A 10,352-nucleotide genomic window follows, 5' to 3' on the forward strand; every position below is an offset into this window, starting at 1 on the left:
GACCATATATGATATCTGAGCCTATGTTTAAAGGGAGTTTGGAGAGACATGAATCTGGACATGATTTCTCAAATTCTCTGATTTTTTAAGGTTTATCAGCTGTCGCAGACTCTGGGATGACAATTTGATATTGTAGTGCTTGGTAACTCTGATTTTATATGTGTTATTGATTGTGTATTGTCTGATTGATTTTTATTTGCTGTTAGTTTCTTTACTACATGCATTGTCTTGCTCTTGATGTTTTCTCATGTTTATAACCAAAGAATGTTAACAATAACAACTTATGTTGTTATCTTCCATTTGTCTATGCAATTTTACAGAACAGAATTGAGAAAGAATCCTCCAGTCCCTGTTGGGGCATTGGGTTTGTTTGTGTTTTAACAGGTGCAGAGTCTAGGTAGATTTCAGTGAAGAATGTGGAACTTTATCAACTGCAAGAAAGCTCTGACCTCTCCACAAGCAGAGAAGAAGATGCACAGATGAGGACTGTACAAAAATTTGTGTTTCGCCCACAGAAGAGTGTGGACTTTGGGTTTTTTCAAGGGTGTGGGAATTAGTGATGTTATAGGATTTACTTACTGGGTCTTGGTTAATTTTAGTAGGGTTTGTAATTCTTCTGCTCATTTTGCCATGCTTTTTTCAATGCATATGACGGGCCATGAACAGGGCTGTCAAAGAAATGTTTTTGGTGCAAACAGGAGAGGGAGATGTCAGAGTCCAGGACATCCCTCTGGCTGCCCTGGATGGCTCAGGACCCTGGCAGGGGGCTCTGAGACCTTGGCATGAAGTCAAAAACACCTGCGGCTTGTATTTTAGCCTGTGGAAAAAGCTGCCAACTTTGTATGAGGAATTACAAGCCACAAGGGTTTGAGTAGTGTGGTAGTTGAATTAACACATGGTGGAAAAGTAGAATTTTAGGGTTTTAAAAGAAGGGGTTCAAGGGGACAAGATGGAGGGATTTGGGCATGTCCTGACTGTCTTCTCCTACTTCTTGCCCTCCATGTCTTGCTGTGATGGTAACACTTTTCTGTTGGTTTAAGGTAGAGACACACTGTCCAACATAAGTGACAGATATTGGCATGTTATTGTAAATACAGTACACATAGTTTTTAGTATAAAATGCAAACACCGCCCTAGAGGGCAGACAGAATGCCATGGCCGACCTGCTGGACAGAGCTCAGCAGGACAGAGAAAGAATGAATCAGGGACTTGATAAAACGAGGGTGAGCTGGACAGGAACCAAACACAGATCCAAACCAATGTAGTTAATCATACGTTCTCTGTTTTATTGTTTATAGACAGCAGTTTATATACACTTCAAGATAGTTTACAATCGTGAGCACACTCTCACTGGCAAGCAAACATTGTTTGTCTTTGTCTTAAGGTGGCTAAAGTTTCACACTGCAGACCAATACTAATTCGCACCTAGATAGCTCAATATACTGTGGTAGACCTTAACATAATTTCTAACTGCGCCACAAACTTATTTCTAACTGCGCCATAGGCTTCAAGGCCTCACCGAGGCCCACATCTGAGGCCTAGGCTGGGGTAGCTCAACCTTCACTCTAAACATACAAATCGTGACCTCTTTCTCTCAGAAATTCTTCTACAAAAGAATGTTCTAGATAGGAGAAAATAAACAACCTTGAGAAGCCGACCCTACGCATTCCGACTCCTCCTTTGGCTGCGCAGGCTGGGAAACGAGGACTTTACATTCTTGGGGTCACCTGGACACCTGGACCCCGAGAAGGTCTACCCATTCAGAAGGGCTGGTCTGGGTGCAGGTTGATACCTGGAATAAGCGTATCAACAGCACCATTTTACAGATCCCGAATTTTAGTTTGTCACGAATTAAGGAGAGGAAGTATTATATTGCTAGTGGACCCCCAACCACTTGCTGATCTTTGCCCAGTACAAACCAATGGGCCAGGTTTTGGGTCAAAAGCTACACAGCTCTTACCTTAAATTTGTTTCACTGTTTATCTGGATATCACTGGATGGTGATTACAACACCTTCACACACACAATTCACACACAGAATCACAAGGTTAGAAGAGACTTTTATCATCATGGAGTCCCACCCATGCCCTAACACAGCCTCAACTAAACCATGGCACTGAGTGCTACATCCACTGAAACTGGTCCTAGTCTCGCTGGAGCTGGGCAGAGCAGTTCTCATTTTGTCTGGGCACCCTGACATCTCTGGGTATGGCTGTGGCTGCACATGTCTCGGGGGCCAGGCAGACCTTGCAGATGGCCAGTGCCACCCTCCTGAGCCAGCCAGACCTGGCCAGTAAGGAATGCCCAGATCAAGTAGACCTGGCATTCTCCTTCCACCCCAGACACAGGGAAACCCCACAGTCCCATTCCACCACAGAACCGGGGAGACCCAGCAGCCCCATCCAACCCAGGAACCAAATTTCAACATCAATAAATATTTCTGACAAAAATAAACCGGTGGTGTTTTTTTGTTTTTGTTTTTGTTTTTTTTTTTTTAATAGGTGCATTTCTACATTGAAGAAAGAAACTCCTTTGGAAATAAAATAGATTTTGTAAACTTTTTTTGTATTGGACCCACAACACCACCATGGCGATCACAGCCAGCATCTGCTCTTGGCTCTGCCTGTGCAGCCACACAAACTGTCCCCCTGGACCCCACACAACCCACAGCAAACAACCTGGGTGGGGGGATGGCATGGGGGCAGCAGAGCCTGGCACAAAGTGACCAGAACCTAGGCTGAGCTCCCCTGCACACTGGGAGAGCGGAAATCCAGAAACATGGACAAATGCACGGAGAGAGACAGACAGACACAGAACGCAGCTTTGCTGACAGGGTTTATTGATTATTCAGGAAAAATGGACCTGGGCTCAGAGGGGATCGGGGTGATCCTCCAAGGACAATCATCTCCTCCTGCCACCGGAGGAGGACAGGACACAGATGTCAACACCACTTACAATCCTCAAACACAAATCCCAGGATGCCACCCCCTTTTTCCACTGGGATGTAAGAGGGGCCCTGTCTCCACCACCCTCTCTGCAGGCACGGCTCACCTTGCGGGTCCTGCTGCCCTAGAATACAACACACCTGCTTCAGCACTTTACACAGAGGGGGCTGGGGACAGAGGCAGCGTTAGAGACACACTGGGGGCACTGGGCTGGGCTGGGAGGCAGGGGAGAGCAGGGGGGGCCTTGGGGAGGGGGCTGCGGCAGCAGTGGGGCGCAGGAGCTGCTGTGCTCCTGCCCAGAAGCACTGGGCTCCTGGCCAAGGGGCACAGCCGGGGCAGGGGCTGCGTCCTGGCTCATCCAGGGGGTCCTGGGCTGACAGGGATGGGAATGCAGCAGGGGCCCTGGGCAAAGGGCTCCCTGGGGAGGAGCCGTGGGGCAGGCTGGTGTCTGGGGGGACACTAGGGGTGCGCTGGGCTGTGCTGAGACAAACTGGGATGGCCTGGGCTCTGGTGGCCATGAAAGGGGAGGGTCTGACTGCAGCAGAACTCGTGGTACCCACCAGAGGCGTCTCCAGGTCCACGACATTGCCTAAATCCACCTGCAGAGAGACCAGGAGACCTCGCTGGCCACCGGGCTGTCCCCCGTGCCAGCAAGGGATGGGGGCAATGAACTGCCCCCCCAGTTCCCTGAGGGGATGCCCTCCAATGCCAGCACCCCACTCACCTCCCGGAGATCATCTTGGGTTCCTTCCAGTAGTGCCTGGAAAGGAGAACAAAGGCTGGCTCTGGGCTGGACCTGGTAGGGCTGTGGGGGCACACGGGTGCAGGGAGCAGGGCGCAGGCAGAGGGATGGGAATCCAGGGCTTCCAAGGAGATCTGTTTGAGCTGGGGGGTGGAAGGAGCAGGGTGTAAGGCACAGGGGAGGAGAAAGGAAATGTGGTGCAGGGCCACGGGAGTGCAGGGGAGGGGCTCAGTGGGGACAGAAGAACGAGGACGGGAGGGGACAAAACCCACGGGATTGGGAGATGCTGTGGGAGTGGAGGGTGAGTCAGGGAATTGTCCAGGGGGATCCCTCAGCCATGGCCAGGAAAGAAGGCAAAGGATTGAGGGGGGACACGGAAGGAAAGGCCTTGGGAATGGTCAGAGGGAGGGCGACTGGGGACCCTGGACAGGACACAGAGGAGGGAGCAAAAGGGTGGGGTGGGAAGCCAGAAAGGGCAGGATGGGGGGACAGCGTTTGGTGGGTGCCTCTGAATTATGATTTAACAAATTTAAGATTTTAGCTGAGGGTTAGAACCAATTCATATTGAAGTTAAATACACCAACGTTAAGTTAATGATTATTAGATGCTTAAACTAAAGCTAATTGTTATATTATGAGCTCATTTATAGAACGAAGTGGAGCAAGTGAACCATTAGAGGTACATTCTGAAACCAGTGGAACAATGCCCAGCACCTGGACTCTATGTTAATCCATCACGAAGAAGGGGGCCTTGGATTGTGCCAGAGGGTCACAGAGACCTGACGAAGACATTCCTGACTTCATCCCTGGGACCACTGACCCAATTTGAAACCACCGACCCAATTCAAGAGAAGAACCGGGCACGCGTGAAGGACTAATAGCCTCATTTTAATACAAAGAGGGGATGGGAGGTGCTGGGGTTCTGCATATGTATTATTTTGGGAAATAAATAGAAGGTAAAAATCCTTGTGCGGTGCAGTCATGCATTTCAGGGACAACCCCGCCCATGCCACCTGCTGGCATAATAAACATATCACTTTCTAACTTTGACTAGTTACAGAGTCTTTGCCCGTGATTTTCAGGTTTAACGATTCACCTCACCTTGGCCTGTTCCAGGGGGCACAGCAGGATGGAGAAGAGCAGGGCCATGCTGAGCACAGTCACCTTCATCTTCCTCTTGCTCTGGGCAGCACTGGGTGAGGCAGCACCAGGTGAGGAGCACCTTTATCCCTGCTGGGACTCCTCCCTGCACCCTCCCAGTGCCAGGGTGGCCGCAGTGTCCAGCTCCAGCCCATTCCCGGCACTGCAGCCCCAAATTGCTCCAGGCCCTGGGGGAAGATCCCCTGCCCAGCCCCTCCACCCCACCCTGGACCTCTGTGTCCTGCCGGATCCCCCCAATCCCGCTCTGCTGGGCTGTCCCACCCATCGGCGCCCAGGGGCTCTGCCCCAGCAGGGCTGTGGCCCCAGACTGGGCTGGCACTGGGACACAGCTCCCACAGAGCCCCTGGCCCCAGGGATGGCCCTGCCCTGCCCTGGGCCCTGCGCTGGCCCTGAGCATGGCTCACCTTCCTGCCCGAGGGTCCCGTGCTCCTGTCCCAGCTCAGAGCCCCTGTCAGGGTGACCCCCGAGGGCACAGATTAGGGACAGTCCCTGGCAGGGCCTCCCAGGAGCTGCCAGTGCCTCCAATCTCCACTGACATTCCGTGACATTTCCAGGAGATGTTCCCTCCTCACGGGCCACTGACCACACAGAAGGGATCTGTTGTGGCCACCTGGCAGAACCTGTTGGGCACCTGCCCTGACCAGGCACGCTGCATTTGCCTCTGGAGCCACCAGGGACGTGGAAGATTTTCCTGCTGCCCCTTTTTGCTTTTGGTCTCCTTTGCTGGGGAACTGGGGGGCCTTGACCCAGGAGGGGCCAGGGGAGGTGACCCTACTCCGAGGGGGGAGAATGTGCAGCCCCTGCACACCCAAGTGGCCATTGGGGAACATCCTGGCTGTGGGTCCACGGGCTGGGCATGGCCACGCTCCTGTTTGAGGATCAGCAGCTCCTGGGAACGGGGAAATGTCCCCACTTTGCGTGTGACAGGGAGAGGCACCAGAGACATCACAGGGGCTGTGGGGGGCCAAGGCTGAGGTGACACCTGGGTGTCCCCCTTTCCCTCCCCGAGTGGGGCTGGCAGCACCTGGGGGAATCCCTCTTGTTCCCGCAGCCCCTTCCAGGGGATTTTTTCCACTCTGGGGTTCCAAATCCATTTGGGGCCTGGCTGTTCTCAGGGAGGTGTCCTGGGGTGATTGATAGCGCTTGAGATGGTATTTCGTGTTTTGACTTAGATGTTTATTTTTTTAAATCTATATTACAGTCTTACAAGCGGTGAGTTTTGCAACATTTTATTAATAAGCTACAAAATGGTCCCGTATCTATCTTTAAAAGGTCTTTTAACAAAAAACTATCTAATTAAGAAATTATACTTGAATTATTTTTACTTTTAACTTAATTACTAATTATTTGTGTCTCATCATGTTGACTTTTTTGTTTAATTACAAAATACTATCTAGACTCATGAAGAGAAGAACTAGCTTCTGTCTTAAAACCTCTATTTTGCTTTATATATATTTCTATATTCTAAAACTTGAAAATCTAAGTTTTCTACTATGTGATATTACATGCTTTTAATTAAACTACACACCTATAATCTTAGTTCTGTAATTTAATTTTTGAAGCTTTCTCCAGGGCGTCAGGTCAAATGCAGTGCTCTCTTGGGGGTCAGAGTCTGTCGGCACAGAAATTCTAAAATTCTCAGCATCCAGGACTCCCAACACCTGGGGAAATGCCTCTTGTTCCCACAGCCTCTTCCAGGGGATTTTTCCCACTCTGGGGTTCTAAATGCATTTGGGGCCTGGCCCATCTCAGGGAGGTGTCCTGGGGGGTCACAGAGGGAAAGGGGAGGAGGAAAGGAGGCCCTGTTCTCCTCACTCCTATCAGAGCCCCCTGATTCCCAGGAGCTGCGGGCTGGGGAAGACAGGACTCAGCAAGGGGGTCCCTATGCTGTTGGACTGGTTTGGACTGGGAGAACTGGCTGGGGAATGGTCTCCGGCCGCGCCTGCTTTCAGCACAGAATCGGGGAATCCTGCGATGGTTTGGGTGGGCAAAGGGAGGAACAAAGGAATAAAGCACATCCTGTTCCACCCAGCCGTGGGCAGGGACACCTTCCCCTGTCCCAGGCTGCTCCAAGCCCCAATGTCCAGCCTGGCCTTGGACACCTTCAGGGACACAGGGGCAGCCACAGCTGCTTCTGGGCACCATGTGTTTGGGCCACCCAAACACCAACCCATGACCAGGATGTTCCCCAATGGCCACTTGGGTGTCCAGGGGCTGCACATTCTCCCCCCTCAGAGCAGGGTCACCTCCCCTGGCCCCTCCTGGGTCAAGGCCCCCCAGTTCCCCAGCAAAGGAGACCAAAAGCAAAAAGGGGCAGCAGGAAAATCTTCCACGTCCCTGGTGGCTCCAGAGGCAAATGCAGCGTGCCTGGTCAGGGCAGGTGCCCAACAGGTTCTGCCAGGTGGCCACAACAGATCCCTTCTGTGTGGTCAGTGGCCCGTGAGGAGGGAACATCTCCTGGAAATGTCACGGAATGTCAGTGGAGATTGGAGGCACTGGCAGCTCCTGGGAGGCCCTGTCAGGGACTGTCCCTGATCTGTGCCCTCGGGGGTCACCCTGACAGGGGCTCTGAGCTGGGACAGGAGCACGGGACCCTCGGGCAGGAAGGTGAGCCATGCTCAGGGCCAGCGCAGGGCCCAGGGCAGGGCAGGGCCATCCCTGGGGCCAGGGGCTCTGTGGGAGCTGTGTCCCAGTGCCAGCCCAGTCTGGGGCCACAGCCCTGCTGGGGCAGAGCCCCTGGGCGCCGATGGGTGGGACAGCCCAGCAGAGCGGGATTGGGGGGATCCGGCAGGACACAGAGGTCCAGGGTGGGATGGGGGGGCTGGGCCAGGGATCTTCCCCCAGGGCCTGGAGCAGTTTGGGGCTGCAGTGCCGGGAATGGGCTGGAGCTGGACACTGCGGCCACCCTGGCACTGCCCCAAGCCCAGCCCTGGTGTCCCAGTGCCACCATTCCCCAGTGCTCACCAGAGGCCCTCCAGAGCCTGGAGATCCTTGTCATGGAGTTGTTCCCATGGCTGGTGACCCTGCTGTCCTCACACCTCCCCGTTTTCCCTGATCCCAGAGTCCCCTGTCCAAGGAAGAGGGGTCAGTCCAGCCCCCAATTCAGCCAAGGGGCTGGAGTGGGACCAGGGACAATTCTGCTCATCCACACTGGGTTTGGGGCCGGACTCAGCTCTGGGCTGTCCCACAGGGAAAGCTCTGGGAGGGAAGGGGCAGCAGGAGATGGGGGATCTGGCTCTGGGGGCTGTTGGAGGATGGATTGGGTTGGACTGGGGGCTGTCCCACAGTGTCTCCAGATGCCTTTGGCTCCCTGCCTGCCCCCCCTGGCCCCCCCAGGTGCCTGGGCCCCTCCAGGGGCAGCTGCCCCATGCAGGAAGCTGGAGGGATGCCGGGCAAGGGGGCTGGACCCGTGCCGCAGGTGGGGTGGGGTGGACTCTGGGCCAGGGCTGGGCTGGTGGCCAGGGCTGGGGGCTGTGCCAAGCCGGGCTTTGGCCTGGGGGCTGGCAGGGAGGGTGCAGGGAGGAGCCCCGGCAGGGATAAAGGTGCTCCTCACCTGCTGCAGCCTCAGGTGAGAGGAAGATGAAGGTGGCTGTGCTCGGCGTGGCCCTGCTCTTCTCCATCCTCCTGTGCCTCCCAGCAGGCGCTTGGGGTAGAAGACCATGTTTCCTGGACGTGAGACGGGGCTGGGTTTGCCCCCACGACCTTGGCTCCAGTGGATGGTTCCCTCTCCATGGTGAGCGGGAGATCCTTTGGGTTGGGATCTCTAGGATTTTCCTTTGGGTTGGAATCTTTTGGATTTTCCTTTCTGGGATTTTCCTTTCTGGGATTTTCCTTTTTGTCGAAACCTCTGGGATTTTCCTTTGTGGGATTTTCCTTTGGGTCAGAACCTCTGGGATTTTCCTTTGGGTTGGAATCTCTGGGATTTTTCTTCCTTGGATTTTCCAGCCATGGGATGGGGGCTATGGGGACCTCTTCAGCCCCATAAGGTCTAGGCCTGAGGTCCCTCTGCTTCCCTTCCCCAGGCCATCACAGATATGGGCTCGGTGAGAGGCTCTCTTCTCATGGTAAGATCTGGAGTTTTGGGGGAACTGGCAACCAGTTTTTGGGAGAACTGTGGCAACTGGGAACCAGTTTGTCCAGCCCATCCCTTACTGGGGCTGGGGACACACTGGTGATATGTCACCATCTCTCTGCAGAGGAGAGCAACAGTCAGGAAGAGCAAGGTGAGAACTGGGAATTGTGGGGCCAGACCTACCCCCTGAGGGCTACCACCCATCCCAGCGCACTCCAGTGAATCCCAGTGCTTCTCAGGGATTCCTCCTCATTGTATTCCCATCCATCCCATTACACCCCAGTAAATCCCAGTAGACCCCATTAAATCCCAGTGCTTCCCAGAGTCCCCCTCATTGTATTCCCACCCATCCCAGTAAATCCCAGTAGATCCCACTAAATCCCAGTGCACCTCAGGGATTCCCCCCCATTGTATTCCCACCCATCCCAGTACACCCCAGTAAATCCCAGTACACCCCAGTAAATCCCAGTGCTTCCTATAGTCCCCCCATTGTAATCCCACTTATCCCAGTGCCCCCCAGGGATTCCCAGTGAGACCCTCATTGTATTCCCAGTTATACCAGTGCCCACCAGTAACCCCCACAGTGCATCGTTCCTTGTCTATTCCTTGCCTTCTTTCCCCCCTTGCCCATTCCTATTGCCCACCTGTGGGATGTCCCCAAATCCCAAACTCAAACCCAAATCCCAAACTCAAATCCCCTTCCCAAACCCAAATCCCAAATCCAACCCCAAATCCCAAACTCAAACCTCAAATCCTTAACCCAAATCCCAAACCCAAACACAAACCAAAAACCCAAATCCCAAACCCAAATCCCCTTCCCAAACCGAACTCAAATCCCAAACCAACCCAAATCCCAAACCCAAACCGCCTTCCCAAACCCAAATCCCAAACTCAAATTCAACCCAAATCCCTTTCATCATCCCCCCACTCCCAAAGCCCCTCCCACAACCCTCGTAGTTTGGGATTTTGTCCCTTGTCCCATTTTCTCCTGACCCCATCCACCTCTTCAGGCCCCGTGTGCCCCCCCCATTGGAATTCCTTCCTCCTCCTCCTCCTCCTTCTCCTCCTCTTCTTCCTCCTCCTCCCCCACAGCACCAGGCCTTCATCACCCCTGCCCCAATCCCTTGGGGTCCCCAATTTCCCATTTGCCCATCTCTGAGACCCACCCTTCACCCCAACCCTCCCATCCCTTACTGGGACTGGGAGCACCTTACTGGGACTGGGGACACCTTACTGGGAGTGGGGACACCTCACTGGGACTGGGGATACCTTACTGGGACTGAGGGCACCTTACTGGGACTGGGGACACCCCAGTGACATCTCGGGCTCTCTCCGCAGGGGACAGTGAGAGTCTCTCGAGTGAGGAGATCTGAGGTGAGCACCCCGAATTCTGCGGGGCCCGGACCCTCCCCTGGCATGGCCACCACCCTTGG

At 53.9% G+C, this 10,352-nt stretch overlaps 1 long non-coding RNA gene across 1 annotated transcript; it reads right to left on the reverse strand.

Annotated features, from left to right (window-relative positions):
* Positions 1-3,109: 3,109 nt before the first annotated feature.
* On the reverse strand, positions 3,110-4,938 carry LOC137467473 (uncharacterized). Its single transcript, XR_010995516.1, has 3 exons — positions 4,788-4,938; positions 3,670-3,705; positions 3,110-3,544 (listed from the first exon to the last, which is right to left on the reverse strand). It is a non-coding gene; the product is annotated as an uncharacterized lncRNA (long non-coding RNA).
* Positions 4,939-10,352: the final 5,414 nt, after the last annotated feature.

This window comes from Anomalospiza imberbis, unplaced genomic scaffold, assembly GCF_031753505.1.
Source record: "Anomalospiza imberbis isolate Cuckoo-Finch-1a 21T00152 unplaced genomic scaffold, ASM3175350v1 scaffold_65, whole genome shotgun sequence".
Taxonomy (NCBI): domain Eukaryota; kingdom Metazoa; phylum Chordata; class Aves; order Passeriformes; family Viduidae; genus Anomalospiza; species Anomalospiza imberbis.